Raw genomic sequence first — 15,008 nt, forward strand, 5'->3', positions numbered from 1 at the left:
ATGGGCTTTAGCCCACCAGGCTCCCCTGTCCATGGGATTTTTCAGGGGAGAATACTGGCGTGGGTTGCCATGTCCTCCTCCAGGGGATCTTCCCAACCTGGGGTTCTAAAAGGATGCATTCCAATTAGCAGCAGGAGCTCCCAGGAATGTTGGAAGTGTACATTCTTAGGTAGTGAGGGGAGGCAGGGAGCAGTCTATTTACTGGGCCCTCCAGGTAATTCTGTGTCACGCTAGCATTTGAGGCCTCTGTTCCCCAGTGTCACCAGTAATATTCTGACAAACTATTTCTCGTGGAGACTAATTCGTGCTCACGCTCAGTCACTCAGTGTCCAACTCTCTGTGACCCCATGGACGGCAGCCCGCCAGGCTCCTCTGTCCACGAGATTCTCCAGGCAAGAGGACTGCAGTGGGTTGCCATTCCCTTCTCCAGGGGATCTTCCCGAGCCAGGGGTCAGCCCAGGGGTCAGCCCCGAGTCTCCTGCACCACAGGCAGATTCTCCACCTCTGAGCCATCGGTGCTCAATCAGCTGTGTCCTCGGCTGGTGCCTCTTATCTTCAGACTCAGACTCGCCTTTCCCTAGCTCGTAGCATCCTATTTTTCCATCTCGTGTTGCATTTTTCTCTCTTGTGGGGACCTGCTCACAGAAAGATTTGAGCCAGCAATGGGGTCTCCATGGACTGTCTTTCCCTGTGCCAGGAGCTGGGAAAAGATGCAGAGCCTGGGCAGGCTGAGGATACAGAGAACCCACGGTCTACCTCCAGCTGAGCTTATGGTGCCTAGGGCTCTGAGTTTCAGCATCTTTGAGCTCTAATTTCCCCACCTGTAAATCAGATATATTAAAGCCAGATGCTCTTTGTAATGTCAAGATTTGATTTTGAAATGATAACTATGAAAGCTCTTGGAAAAGTGTCAAGTTTTTATTGCAAAGTAAAGTATTACTCGGAGAAGGCGATGGCACCCCACTCCAGTACTCTTGCCTGGAAAATCCCATGGACGGAGGAGCCTGGTAGGCTTCAGTCCATGGGGTCGCTAAGAGTCAGACACGACTGAGCGACTTCACTTTCACTTTTCACTTTAATGCATTGGAGAAGGAAATGGCAACCCACTCCAGTGTTCTTGCCTGGAGAATCCGAGGGACGGCGGAACCTGGTAGGCTGCCATCTATGGGGTTGCACAGAGTTGGACACAACTGAAGCGACTTAGCAGCAGCAGCAGCAAAATATTACTAACGCAATCTTATTTTTTTTTTCTCCTTTCTCTTGGTAGATATTTTAAGATTCAGAAAGGCTTCATTCTGGGCTCCTTCTCTCCCACTCTTGGCAGTGAACTCTTCCTCCTCGTCTGGTGGGGGTGTGGCCAGGTGTGCCACTGGATTGTTCCCCTTGGACACGTTCGCAGCCCTGTGTCTGTGAGTACACACCGCCCAGGCCGCGGGCTGCGATGTGTGTGCTGGGCTGTTTCATCAACGGCTGCTCACCGGCTGCGCTCGGCCATTTCATTGTCGTTCATTGAGTGACGTCTGTCCAGTGCTCTCTGTTACCTTAACAAGAAAATTCGAATGTGTTCCAGAGAAAGCCAGCCACACCCAAGTGATGGGCTTTGGGGATCACTGAGAAAAGTGTCCTGTCCCCGGTTACTCCTGTTTCTATCACTTGACCCCTGAAGATGAGTTTCTCATGTCTGTGTATATGTATAAGTTTGGTGTGCTGTCTTTGTTGCTGTGAGGGCTTTCCTCCAGTTTCAGCAAGTGGGGCTACTCTCTGGTCACAGAGCTCTGGCTTGGGACTCATCTTGGTGCCGACGCACGTTCTGGGCCGCTTGGGCCGGTAGCTGTGGCTCCCAGACTCAAGAGCACAGGCTCGGTACTGAGGCGCACGGTTTAGCTGCTCCCCGGCAGGCGGGATCCTCCTGGATCAGGGATTGAAGCCGTGTCTCCTCCATTGGCGGGCAGGTTCATTACCACTGAGCCACCAGAGAAGCCCCTGCATTTCTTTTATTTGAGGCATTGCTTCTCACCCAGACACCGCCGCAGATGTGCCTGTGAAGTCTCAGTTGCGCCTGACATGGTCCCTTAGGGCAAACTAAGGGCAGTGGGCTTGCTGGCCCAGAGCTCAGGTCTTCTGGTAAAGAGCTTCCCTGCAAACCTCATTCTGCTGCTGCAGTGAGAGACGCCCGTGTCTGTATCATCACCCAGCCGCCCAAGCTCCCTTTGTAAACACTAGTGCCCATCTGATACAGAAATGGACCTGATTCACACCAAGAAGTTGGCGATGAGGGCTTCCTTTCTCAGGCTTGCTGCCACTCATTCTCTCTGTCCCCTCTTCCATGTCTGTGTGAGCTGCCTTCTTACTGATTTTTAAAGTTCTTTCTCTGGAGGAAGGATGTCACTCCTTAGTCGTGTCAGCTGCAGATATCTTCCTCAGTGTCTTGGTTGCTTTTTGCTTGTTATGGTGTTTGTTTTTTTAAATTTACAATCATCATGAGGAGTTTAGTGAAATCCGCTCATCTTTGCCTTTGTAATGTCTTTCATTATTTTTTCTCGGGAAGCCACTCCTAATCCTTAGAAGTGTCACCGCTTGCCCACGTTTAGGAGCGGTGGAGCGGGCTTTCTCCTGCGCTGTTTTCTCTGTGTCTCACCGCGGTGCCCGCGTGCTCTAGGCACGGTCACACCTGTGTCATCTCCCTGCAGGGTCCTCAGCTTCCTGGGCCTCACCCTCCCACTGGCGGGAACCGTCTACGTGGCCGCCACCGGGCGGGGGTCGGACCACCAGGCATCACTGGAGCCCGAGGAGCCTCCGGCCGCCTACGGGAGCCTGCCTCTGAGGGCGCCAGCGGGGAGCGGGCCAGGAAGCGGAGTCCAGCCGACGGGCTGTGTGCCCATCTCACCATCAGGAACCCCGAGCGGAGGAGAAAGCAGGCGTGTTAACAAACTCACGAGAGGTGACTTAGCTGGCGCTGTCGGGAAACAGTCCCTGCAGGGCTGGGGTCTGGTGGTGCCCGGCAGCTCTGAAAGCCAGCTGGGAGGGTGGGTCTCTGCTCTCCACCGGTCAAGGTTTGTTTCTTATCCGAGTGTTCACAGGCGAGGTCGATGAAAATGCCACTTTCTTTCTTGGGTACAGTTACCCAGTGTGTCTTTGCGTGACGGAAAGTCTGGGTCAGAACAGCAATTGGGTTTCACTGTAGTCCTTCTCCAAGGGACCTTCCCGTGAGCACGGCGTCTGTTTTCAGTGTCACAGCTATACAAGTGGCTCACAGGACCTTCCTGGCAGCACCGAGCAAATCGGTTTACATACAAGCTGACACCAGGGGCCTGAGGGTGCAACCCGAGGGGACTGGAGCAGAACAGACCGCCCAGTGCAGCGCAGCATGAGGCTGCGTGGGCATAAATCACAGTGGGTTGTGTTCCAGTGAAAAAATTAAGAGTTTACCTTCCTGTCCACCTGCCCATATGGCAGGGCAAACACACACACACACACACATTTTGAAATAAGAATAGCCTCACAAGTAGAGTGGAAACAACTGCTACTTTTGGGCTTCCCTGATAGCTCAGTTGGTAAAGAATCCACCTGCAATGCGGGAGACCCTGGTTCAATTCCTGGGTCGGGAAGATCCACCGGAGAAGGGATAGGCTACCCACTCCAGTATTCTTGGGCTTCCCTGGTGGCTCAGCTGGTAAAGAATCTGCCTACAATGCAGGAGACCTGGGTTTGATCCCTGGGTTGGGAAGATTCCCCTGGATAAGGGAAAAGCTACCCTCTCCAGTATTCTTGCCTGGAGAATTCCATGGACAGAGGAGCCTGGCGGACTACAGTCCATGGGGTCACAAAGTCGGACACGACTGAGAGGAACTAACGCTTTCACAAGTAGAAGACGTGGAATAGTTTTTGGCAGAGCCCTTTAGGTCCACATAATTGTCCTTCCTTTACCTCAATGAGAGAGGGGAAAAAAACAAAACAAAATTGCAGTGACTGGACCAGAAGAATAGGAGCACGTGCTCAGGGAGGTGCAGGGAACTCAGCCTGTGTGGAAGCACAGTGATGACTTTATCAGATCCTGCTCTGATCCTCAGGCTAAAACAAAAACAGCAGCAGCACCGGCAAAAATACCCCAACGATGAGAAAAATGGGAAAAAGCACGTTTGTATAAGGGTGATATAAGTGCTGAGAAGACCTAGTGGCCGCTGTCTAACTTCCTCCCCAAATCAGGAGGCCTAGGAAATGTTCATTGCCAGCCTTCTGCATGGCATCAAGCCCTCTGCCCTGTTCTTTCTATTCCTGGGCCCTGGTTTGTCCTCTGAGGCCTCAGAAAATAAGTCTGCTTACTCTCTTGTTTCTCATATGACCCCATCACATGTAGAGGACAGTTTGGATGGCCCCGCCTTGAGCCTCAATTCAGTTCAGTCACTCAGTTGTGTCTGACTCTTTGTGACCCCATGGACTGCAGCACGCCAGGCCTCCCTGTCCATCACCAACTCCCGGAGCTTGCTCAAACTCAAGTCCACGGAGTCGCTGATGCCATCCAGCCATCTCATCCTCTGTCGTCCCCTTCTCCTCCTGCCTTCATCGTTCTCAGCCTCAGACCCCTCTATTATTTCTCCCCCGACATGACACAAGAACTCCCTGCTCCCCGGCTGCCAGTGTAGAAGGTTCCAGGGTGGACGTGGTAGGAAGACCACATGCTTAGCAGTCTCTTCTCAAGCCTGCTTTGGTTTCTGACGCTGCCCTTGGTCAGGTTGTTCGACCTCTAGGAGCCTCAGTCTCCGCATGTGTAAAATGGGGACATAAACTGGGGTTTGCTGAAGGAATTCAATGAGATAATGTGTCCCCCCCTCCTCCTAACTCGTTGTTCTTTTCCTTGTTCTCTCAGTGAGACCAGAAGCAGGAGGGAAGGGTGGGGGCTCTAACTGGCCAAGACCTCTTGCTGCACTGACCTCGCAGAGGCCAGCTGGGCCCCAGGGGCCTGCTACGTGCAGGTTGTGAGCTTGAGGGTGAGTCTGTAGTCAGTCATCGGAACTCTTCGTTGCTGTCGTCGCTTGAGAGGCTGACCCACAGAGGCTTCCCTGGTGGCTCAGTGGTGAGGAATTCTCCTGCCAACGCGGGAGGCATGGGTTCGAACCCTCGTCCAGGTAGAGCACACGTGTCTCGGAGCAGCTAAGCCGATGCGCAAGAACTTCTCAGCCTGTGCTCTTGAGCCTGGGGCTGCAGCCGCTGAGCCCACGCGCCCTGGCGCCTGTGCTCTGCATCAAGAGGAGCCGACGCGACGAGAAGCCCTCGCACCGCAGCTGGGGAGCAGCCACCCTCCCCTCCACCGCTCGCCACACCTAGAGAAGACCTACACGGAAGCGAAGACCCCGTGCAGCCAGAAGTGAATGCATAAACGAATGCAATTATTTCAGGAAAGGGCTAACCCACAAGCCTGCGTTTTAAGGCCAGACCGTAGGCAGACATACCAGGTGTGGTGCCAGGAATCGGCCTTGAAGCTTTAGGTTCTTCACCCAAAGTAATACCCTCTCTGATGGGGACGCTGAGGTTACCTTGGCTTTCTCAGCCGCTACAGTTACCCGTGGTCTCAGAATGGGGCATTTCTGGGTTCTGTGCCTGGAGCCTTTTTTTTTTTTTAATTTTATATTTAGTACCATCAGAGTGAAATGTCACCTTCCTGAATGTTTGGAAATAATCGAGATGGAGAGACCCTTAGGTACAACATTTTTTTTTCCACTTTTATACTCTCTAGGAAGTGAAATCGGCATAACACTCTGTGTCTTTGACCTTCCTTGCAGCAGTGGAATCTTTTAGATGTGGGATGCAGACTCTTGGGTGTGGTATGTGGGATCTAGTTCCCTGACCAGGGATTGAACATAGGCCCCCTGCATTGGGAGTGCCGAGCCTTAGCCGCTGGACTGCCAGGGAAGTCCCTGTTCTACACTGTTTAGATGAGAAGGATATGAACAAATATTTGAGGACATCTTCTTGAAGTTAATGGCTATGGACTTCAGCCCAGGGGCTCTTCCACTATGGTCTGTTACTAAAAGTAGAAAGATAGAGTTAGTTGCTCAGTCGTGTCTGACTCTTTGGGACCCCATGGACTGTAGCCCACCAGGCTCCTCTGTCCATGGGATTCTCCAGGCAAGAATGCTGGAATGGGTAGCCATTTCCTTCTCCGGGAGATTTTCCCGACCCAAGGATCGAACCCAGGTCCCCTGCATTGTAGGCGGATTTCTTTACTGTCTGAGCTGCCAGGGAAGTCCTGGTGGGTGGCTTGCAGTGATGCTGGGCTCGTAGTTACTGAGCGTGGCTGTTAGTAATAATCACTGGGAATATCTGGAAATGCAAAGCACTGTCACACCCGGTGAGCAGCAGAGTCACCCGGAGGGCTTGTCACAGCCGGATCCCTGGGCCCAGGCGCCTAGGATTCTGACTCTGGCGGTCTAGGGTGGAGCTGGACTGCGCCTTCCTGACCGGTTCCCAGGTGATGCTGAAGCTGCTGGTCCAGGGATCCCACTTAAGCAACCACATGCGTTGTTTAACCCGATCCTCCCTCTGCTCCTGTGGTTTAAGATACTTTTCATTTACAAATGAGTGAAATGGGGCTCAGAGAGGGTGCTTTCTCTCTGGACCAGTTATTTTCAGACAGTCTGGTAGCTACTGTTAAGTTCACTCACAAGTGGAATTTAGATGGGAAAAAAAAAATAATGATAGCCAAATGTGTTCTGTGCTTGTTTGCCAAATTAGATCTGGGGCCAGATATTTGACAGATACTGCTCTTGAAACCTCACAACAGCCCTGCCAAAAAGTGTGCTCGGTTTGAAAGTGAAGAAAGGGCTTCCCTGATGGCTCAGTGGTAAAGAATCTGCCTGCCAATGTGAGACACAGGTTCGATCCGTGGTCTGGGAAGATCCCACATGCTGACAAGCAAGCAGGCCTGTGTGCCACAAATACACTGCTCCTGTGCTCTAGAGTCCAGGGGCCAAGACTCCTGAGCTCATGAGCCGCAACTGCTGAAGCCAGGAGCCCCAAAGCCCTCCCTCGGCAACAAGAGAAGCTCCTGCGCTGAGAAGCCAGAGCAGCACAGCGGAGAGGAGCCCCCACTCACTGCAACTAGAGAAAAGCCCACGGTGCAACGCAGACCCAGCACAGCCAGAACATATCACATTTTAAAAATTCTGATTAAAAAAAAGTGAGGAAACAGGTTCAGAGAGGTAAAGGAACTGGCAGAGCTGGACAGAGCCCAGCTCTCGTGACTCCCCTTGAGAGCTTGTGGCCTCTCGGGGAACCCAAAGGAGGCTGGATACGAGGTGTAGGCCTGCGCCTGCTCCTGCTGAGCAAAAATCCCTCTAAGGTGGAACCCAGAGGAGGCTGGATTTGAGGTGTAGGCCCGCACACACTCCTGCTAAGCAAAAATCCCTCTAAGGTGGAGGGTGAGCTTCCCGTCCAGGCAGGCACCTCTGAGAGCGACCCCAGCGGAAAAACTCCTCCTTACCCCTGGAACCTCACAATGCTAATTGCGCTCTTCCATTTAAGAAATTGACTTAAATTTCCAGAGCTTGTTTATAAGCCCGATCTCGATTGTGAATGAGTTTCAGTTCTGCAAGGAATTCTTGTGCTCACGTTTGAGGCACCCAGAGAAGTCCTGGAGCAAACAATGAATCTCCCGGATCCAGCTTGAGTTTCGGAGGCTCCTGTTTCCAGACACTTCATGGGCTCTCGGGATGAGCCAAATTAAATTTGTTTTAAACGAAAGGGAATAAATTAAGTAGAAGGCATTCACCGTTCTTTAAGTAATGGAGTTTAAACTGGTGAGTGGTAGCAGCTGTGACACTCTCATTTGTTTCCTGAGATCAGCCCATGATTCTAAGATCGACCTTGATTCCCATTCTGCAGGTATGGAAATTTGGGCACAGAGAAGTTAATTTCCTTGACAGAGGTCCCAGAGCTAACACATGGCAGATTCAGAGCCAGGAGAGTCTGACTAACTCGAAGGCCGGCACCCTTCTCTGCTGCTGCCCCTGCCGCTCTGCGTTCTTGGGGATGTTGTTGCAAGCGATTCATTCTTGGGCGAGCCCCAGGGATGCCATTTCAAGCCCCACGCTGGCTTTAGGGAGTGTGTGACTTCTCAACAATGTCTAAGTTTCCCTTCGCCTAACCCTCTGTGAAACACGATGGAGGCGGGCAGGCATTGGCATTCCTGGGGCCTGAGATGGGAAGCCTATTCTGTTATGAGATGGTGTGAGCACCAATCTCAGATCAAGACTGTTAGGGAAAGTCGAGGTTCCTAGAGGAGGGAGACCAAGTGGAGAGAGCCACAGAGAGATCAAGAGGGGACAAGAACTGGGCTGAGCTTTCCACGGTCAAAGGGAGGCAGCATCTGGCAGGGAGGCGGCCAGGATCACTGGCTTGTAGGTTTTGCCTCTTGTTTAGGGGGCAGTGTGTGGCCTGGTCTGGCTTTCAGGGTGGGCAATAATGCCTTTGCTCCCGCCCAGGTTTTCTAGGCGCCATGGACTGTGCTCTGAAATGCTTTTCCTGGCAGAAGAATGTGCCAGCCCTCTGGACCATGAAGACGCAGGGAAGCACGTGCCCTGCCTTGAACGGCCTCCGAGCGTTGAGCCTCCTCTGGATCGTGTCTGGGCACACCAGTCAGATGACCGCATGGCTGTCTCTGGGTGCGGAAAACTGAGGGATCTCTGGAGTAGTCAAGGAAGGGAGGGGCTTTTGTGTAGGGGGTCACGTCAGGCCCCAGGAGGGGAGCCTTCTCTTCTCGAGACGAGGCTGTGGCCTCCATAAATGAGTGTTCTGGACCAGTGTCCAGTGGTTGCCTTACCTTCCCTTAGGTGTAAACCAGACACCTTGTTCCCTGGTGAACAGGGATAGCTGTATTTTATTTTTATCTTCCAAAGAGCTGGGTTCCCTCTTGTTTTGATTAATGAATCCAGAAACTCCCTTTTCCCCTCTCCTGGAAAAATAGGCAAATATAGATAAATATTGTGCACCAGTATAAAATCAGTGTCTGTGGATCTTCTTTCTGTTGGTGCACTCCAGAAGAGCTCCCATCGACAGAGTGGAGCTCTCCAAGTGGGACCTAAACACAGAATGAAGGGGAGGGGCCAGCGCAGGGCAGTTTGCGGATCCCCCAGGGGATCTGAACAGGCGATGCTGCTGTAGATCCATGGGGGCCTCGGGCCCTGCAGAGGGGCCCAGGCGAGAGCGCAGCCTGCAGGAAGCTACCGAGCCGCCCTCTCTTATTTCTGTTCCCCATTCTCCTAAGTGAATCGCACGGATGCATAAAACCCTCTCAATACAGCTGAAAGCTAAAGGTGTTTTTTGAAAAGATAAATCACAAGATTTTCTTTTGTTCAATAAAAAGACACTGTGTCCTACATTTTTACAGATAATGTGCTTGAATGGAAAGCCAGGGTGCTTAGAAACCCACTGTACCTTTATTCTCGGAGTGGCCCCTTCTATCTTGGAGTGGACACATTTTTCCTGATCAGGTAATGTGGTGCTCTCGCTGCTGGAGTTGTGCCCGTGGCTCTTTGGGGAAGTGTGGATGTGCCTGTTGAAACACCGAAGGGCTCACGCTGACTCTCCCTGGCCGCTGCCTCTGGGCGTCCCTGGACGGTACCGAGGCCGCCAGTTCCTCTCTTTTGTGTCTTCACTTTATTAAATGATTCTGGATGGCTCTCTAAAACAGGCCTTTTATAAAAGGTGGTTTTATTGATCAAACTTGTTTATTTCAGCGCTTCTCAAATTCTGGGTCTTGGCATGGTGCAAATCCATGATCAAGTTGCCAGTTCTCACCACAGCGAAATGCGAGAAAAAATAAGAAAATGGTGTGAGGTTACATAAAGCGGTGTTTATTTAAATTAACTAATAAGAGGTAAATTTTCTTAAATGTTTGATCAGTGTCAGGCTCTGCGTGAAGCCCTTTGCAGCATTATACCATGCCGTCCTCATGGTGTTCCTATACCGTAGGGACAACTGTTAAAATCCTCAGTTTTTTGGGTCTGTTCTTTGGGGGTTGGGTGAAATCCGCATCAGATAAATGAACCACTCCCAGTGAATGATTCAGTGGCACTGAGTGCATTCACTCTGTTGCACAACTACCCCTTCTGTCTGGTTCCGAACCGTTTTCATCACCCTCAGGGAAGCCTCACCATTTTCTTATTTTTTCCCACCTCACACCCATGAAGCAGTTTCCCCCAGTCCCTCCTGCCTCCAGTTCTTAGAAACCTGCTTGCTCTAGTGTGCATTTACCCATACAAGCGGCTCGCACAGCGTGCTCTTGTGCCTGGCTTCTTTCAGCTAGCATGATGTTTATGAAGTTCATCTATGTTGAAGCACTTATCAGTACTTCGTTTCTTTTTATGGCTGAATATTATTCCTTGTATGGCAGACCGCCGAAATCGCCACTTTAAAGATAAGGGAGCTGAGCGTGAAGGGCGTGGTCCAGGCAGTCTGGTCCCAGAGTCCGAGCTCCAGCCTCTGTGCTGGCCTGTCTCTGCCTGTTTGCAGTTACGTATCCCTTCCTTCAGAGGGAGATGGTGATGTTAGATGGCCTCATTAAGTGCTAAGCATTCATCCATCCAGGGGCTTCCCGATGGCTCGGCAGGTAAAGGATCCACCATCCAATGCAAGAGACGAAGGAGACGTGGGTTCGGTCCCTAGGTTGGGAAGATCCCTTGGAGGAGGAAATGGCAACCCACTCCAGTATTCTTGTCTGGGAAATCCCGCAGACAGAGGAGCCTGGTGGGATACAGTCCATAGGGTCGCAAAAGAGTCGCACTGACTTAGTGACTGAGCTCGCACGCACGCTCGTCCGCCCAACCGTGCTCTATCCAATAGAGAGCGCCCAGATAGGCGAGAGTCCACCATCTGTAGTGAACAAGACTGTGATATCGGGGCTGCTGGGCACCAGGCGTTCCAAGAGAGCTTAGCTGGGTCTAGGCAGGCAGTCGAAATCCAAGTGCAGGATGGGAGCCTCTGCAGGGCGGAGAGGTCTGCCCAGGGGACAGCGATTCAAAGACCAGGGCTCTGTTTCCTGCAAGGAAGCTAGTAAGAACACAGCAAACAAAAGATGCCATATGCTGGCTGGGGCTGGTCAGCAGGGCTCCAGGCCCGGGAGGGGAGCTGGCAAGGACAGAACAGGAAAGCTGGAACCAAAGCAAACTCAAGGCGGAGACCTGCCACCAGGAGGGAAGCATGGAGGGCACGAAAGGCCGCTGGTCACCCCAGGCTGTCAGCAGGAATCAAGAGACAGCCCAGAGCCACTGGGTCAGCCCCAAGAGGTCCGCAACCCAGGCCAATGCTCCTGAGATTCCAGATGGCCCCGAAAACTTCCCTGGTGGCTCAGATGGTAAAGAATCCACCTGCATGCAGGAGGCGCAGGTTCGATCTCTGGGCTGGGAATATTCCCCCTGGAGAAGGGAATGGTTACACACTCCAGTATTCTTGCCTGGAGAATCCCATGGACAGAGGAGCCTAGCGGGCTACAGTCCATGGGACCGCAAAGAGTTGGAGGTGACTGAGCGACTAACACTTTCCCTTACGGTGAAGACAGCATACCTGACTCTGGGCTCGGTCTGGGGCCTGGGGAGCGCTGGGCCTTCCCTAGTGCTTCTTAGAATATAGTCTCAGCATCGCCCGGAAGCTTGGGAGAAATGCAGATTCTCGGGCCCCACTCAGGCCCACGACCAGGCACTCTGACTGTAACAAGCCCTCCAGGCGATGCTGCCCTCGGCTCCCATCTGAGAACCTCCGTGCCAGCCCCAGCATGCAGGGTGAGGACGCCAGAGTGAGGCCCAGCAGGTCCTGTCACAATCAGGAGACCGAGACGTGTGTTTCTTCTTTCTTTACTCCTATTTGCTTCTGTGTCTCCTGGCCCATCTCCGCGACTGTTGTCGTTCTCCCTTTCTCCTTCCAATTTTCATTTTATTGCTTTAGGAAGTGCACATGGTCTGTTCGTTTTCTTTCCAGCATCGGAAATATTGCTAATAGTGAAAATATGTCACTGCCGCTGTGCTAAGAAACACTTTGATCCCATACAGTTGTGATGATCAGCCTCCGTCAGGCCCGTTTTCATAGCCGAGAAAGTTGATGTTGGAGATAAAATAACCTAAGCCCCCCAACCCCTCCTCAGCTAGAGTATATTTCAGTATAATCAGAACTGAAATATAATGTCTATTTTACACCAAAACCATGTCTTAACAACTGTGTCACTAATATATTTAACATGTGTGAGTGTATGCTCAGTTGCTCACTCATCTCTGCCTCTTGAGACCCCATGGACTGTAGGCGGCCAGGCTTCTCTGTCCATGGAATTCTCTGGGCAAAAATACTGGAGCAGGTTGCCGTTGCCTTCTCCAGGGGCTCTTCCTGACTCAGGGATCGAATCTGCCTGCAGCTCCCACGTCAGCAGGCAGATTCTTGACCACTGAGCCACCTGGGAAACAATAGATTACATAGTGAGACCTAAGACTTCTGTCACTGATGACGGTTTTGGAATGCTGCTTCTATCTCTCAGATTGAGCTGATTTCATATATCTCTCCTGCAGGATTTTTTTCTTTCCCAGTCTGTTTGGGTTTCCTGGGTCTTCTTAGCCTCTTGGAACCTCTTGTCTTGCTCGGAGCCTGTTTTCCTGCCAGCCTTTCTCTTTTCCTGTCTCTGTCAACTTGAGACAGTGATTGCCCACACACAGAGGGAGACCCTGATTCATTCTTTCTGGAAACTAAGAGGCAGCCGGAACCAGAATTGGCCATGCTACTTCCTCAACTGAGTGCTCTCTTTCACTGAGTGCTCTCTTTCACTTGTTTTTATAAATTTTGTTTCTATTATAGTGAATCCGGCTTGCTGCATTTCAAAAGAAACTCTTGCTGGCAGAGAGTAAAGACAGTCTCTAACCCTCACTGACCCCTTCCAAGTCCCGTCCAACACACACACACACACACACACACACACACACAGCCTTCTTTTGCAATAGGAAACACACTTGTTCTTTAGAGAAACACTGACAAGGGTCATGGGTTATTGGGGCTATTAAGTTGTAGGTTGTTATATGTTGTTACATTTCCGGTGCCATGTCGGTAGACCAGCGCTCCTTGATCGGTTCAGAAGCAGGCTTTGTGACCATGATCTTGCGGTGCTCGATTGAAATGCCGAACATTAGCTATGCTTGGAAAGAACCTAAAGAGCAGCTGGGTGAGGATATTGATTCCGAAGTGAAGGAAATGGTCTTTCTCGAAGGCAAGTCGGGTGTTTGCTTTGACATCCCTACTGCATCAGTAACAGCAGTCCAGAAGAGTGGCGTGATGCACGCGTGGGCCGCTTTCTGTGGCCACGGAGCAGCCAGAGCGTGAAGGTCCCCGGGAAGGATATCGCGTTTCCCGAGGACAGCAGGAAGACAATCAAGGCCTCAGGACGGCGCGAGGGCAACCGAGGTGTCAGGAGACAGCGGGAAAGAAGTAGGAGCTTCAGAGGACAGCGATCAGGAGGCGGCAGCAAAAGTAACAGATTCCGAAACAAAGACCAGAAGTGGAGTTTTAATAAAGCTTTTGGGCAGTAATTTGAAGTAGAGGATTTATTTGGCAAAACAGAGTTATGTTCAGCAACGTGGAACTGAACATTATTTTTCATGCAAAATTAAAAGCACATTGTATTTCCTTTCTGACCACTTGCCCAGTCCCCATCTCTTTGAGAGAGAAAAGCTTCATCTAAATTATTTCATCTGATTGATGACTGTCATTTATAACTTTACTGCTACTTCTGTCTTGGGTTCAGTTCAGTTCAGTTCAGTCGCTTAGCCGTGTCCGACTCTTTGCGACCCCATGAATCGCAGCACGCCAGGCCTCCCTGTCCATCACCAACTCCCCGAGTTTACCCAAACTCATGTCCATTGAGTCGGTGATGCCATCCAGCCATCTCATCCTCTGTCGTCCCCTTCTCCTCCTGCCCTCAATCCCTCCCTGCATCAGGGTCTTTTCCAATAGTCAACTCTTCGCATGATGTGGCCAAAGTATTGGAGTTTCAGTCCTGAGTTTCAGCAACAGTCCTTTCAGTGAACACCCAGGACTGATCTCCTTTAGGATGGACTGGTTGGATCTCCTTGCAGTACAAGGGACTCTCAAGAAAACCAACACCACAGTTCAAAAGCATCAATTCTTCGGCGCTCAGCTTTCTTCACAGTCCAACTCTCACACCCATACCTGACTACTAGAAAACCCATAGCCTTGATTAGACGGACCTTTGTTGGCAAAATAATGTCTCTGCTAATGCTACCTAGGTTGGTCATAACTTTCCTTCCAAGGAGTAAGTGTCTTTTAATTTCATGGCTGCAATCTGTCTTGGGTATCCCTTTGGAAAAGGTGTATGGATTCATTACATATTCTAATGTATTGTCTATAGATTATAAGATAAAGTCAAACGTGTATCTGCTGATACTTTTTAAGCTGACCTGTCTTTATACTTAGAAATGTCTCTTAATAGTAGGCTTCCCTGGTGGCACAGATGGTAAAGACTCTCCTGCAATACAGGATCCCTGGGTCAGGAAGATCTGCTGGAGAAGGAAATGGCAGCCCACTCCAGTATTCTTGCCTGGAGGACTCCGTGGACAGAGGAGCCTGGTGGGCCACAGTCATGGGGTTGCAGAGTCAGGCATTACTGAGCAACTCTCATGCACATGTTGTTACTAAGTCGTGTCCAACTCTTTGCGACCCCATGGACGGCAGCACACCAGGCTTCTCTGTCCTTCACCATCTCCCAGAGCTTGCTCAAACTCATGTCCATTGAGTCGGTGATGCCATCCAATCATCTCATGCTCTGTCGTCCCCTTCTCCTTTTGCCTTCAGTCTTTTCCAGGATCAGGGTCTTTTCCAATGAGCTGGCTCTTTGCCAAAGTATTGCAGCTTCAGCTTCAGCATCAGTCCTTCCAAAGAATATTCAGGGTTGATTTTCTTGGTGTTGGAGGAGACTCCTGAGAGTTCCTTGGACTGCATGGAGATCAACAGTCCATCCTAAA

General features: G+C 51.1%; 1 protein-coding gene across 1 annotated transcript in view; it reads left to right on the forward strand.

Annotated features, from left to right (window-relative positions):
* LOC138428394 (O-acyltransferase like protein-like) overlaps positions 1 to 15,008 on the forward strand; it is a 65,090-nt gene that overhangs the window by 26,090 nt on the left and 23,992 nt on the right. Inside the window, exons 4-7 of the mRNA XM_069569092.1 lie at positions 1,268 to 1,409; positions 2,691 to 2,941; positions 8,481 to 8,660; positions 9,386 to 9,488. The gene's annotated coding sequence lies outside the window, so the exon portion shown is untranslated. The remainder of the gene's footprint in view (positions 1 to 1,267; positions 1,410 to 2,690; positions 2,942 to 8,480; positions 8,661 to 9,385; positions 9,489 to 15,008) is intronic.

This window comes from Ovis canadensis, chromosome 23 (genome assembly GCF_042477335.2).
Source record: "Ovis canadensis isolate MfBH-ARS-UI-01 breed Bighorn chromosome 23, ARS-UI_OviCan_v2, whole genome shotgun sequence".
Classification (NCBI taxonomy): domain Eukaryota; kingdom Metazoa; phylum Chordata; class Mammalia; order Artiodactyla; family Bovidae; genus Ovis; species Ovis canadensis.